Source organism: Octodon degus, unplaced genomic scaffold (genome assembly GCF_000260255.1).
Source record: "Octodon degus isolate 3935 unplaced genomic scaffold, OctDeg1.0 scaffold00076, whole genome shotgun sequence".
Lineage (NCBI taxonomy): Eukaryota > Metazoa > Chordata > Mammalia > Rodentia > Octodontidae > Octodon > Octodon degus.
The window spans coordinates 9,450,218-9,451,019 of NW_004524652.1; positions in this window are offsets into that span (position 1 = coordinate 9,450,218).

Below are 802 nucleotides of genomic sequence, written 5' to 3' on the forward strand. Positions count from 1 at the left end.
AAAAAAAAAGGCATGACAATTATATTCCTTTAGAATGTAAAAAATGCATAGGCTGCTTTCAGATGTGTCAGAAAATATCTTAATGTATTATTAAAAATTTCATGGTGATTTATGTCACTTATGAGTCTGGTCTCTATTTGCATCCATTTGTAAAAGTCTCAAGTTTACCCTTCTTATGGCTCAATAGTACTCCATTGTATAAAAATACATCCTTTTTTATCCATTCCTCAGTTGATGGGAATTTGGGTTGTTTCCAAGATTTAGCTATGACAAATTGCACTGCTATAAACATGGCTGCACATATATCACTGTGGCATGATGTTTTTAATTGTTCTGGAAAAAATATTCAGAAAGAGAATAGCTGGGTTGAATGGGATCTCTAATTTTAGTTTTTTGAGGAATCTCCATACTGATTTTCACAGTGGTTGCACCAGTCTACATACCAACAGTGGATAAGAGTTCCTTTTCCCCCACAACCATACCAACCTATGATAGCCATTCTTTCTGGAGTGAGATGGAGTCTCAGTGCTGTTTTAATTTGAATTTTTTGATATTTATTTATTTATTTATTTATTTATTTATTTATTTATTGTGTGTGTGACCAGCTCAGCCCACCAGGGGGCGGGCTGGCTGGCATGTGGTGCTGGGGGATTGAACCGTGGTCCCTTGTGCTTTGCTAAGCTTGTTCTAAGTAGGTGCTTTAGACCACTGAGCCATCTCACCAGCCCCAAAAATTCCTTGTCCTATCTTTTTTTTTTTTTGGCAGAACCAGGGATTGAACTCAGGCCCTTGCGCTTGCCAG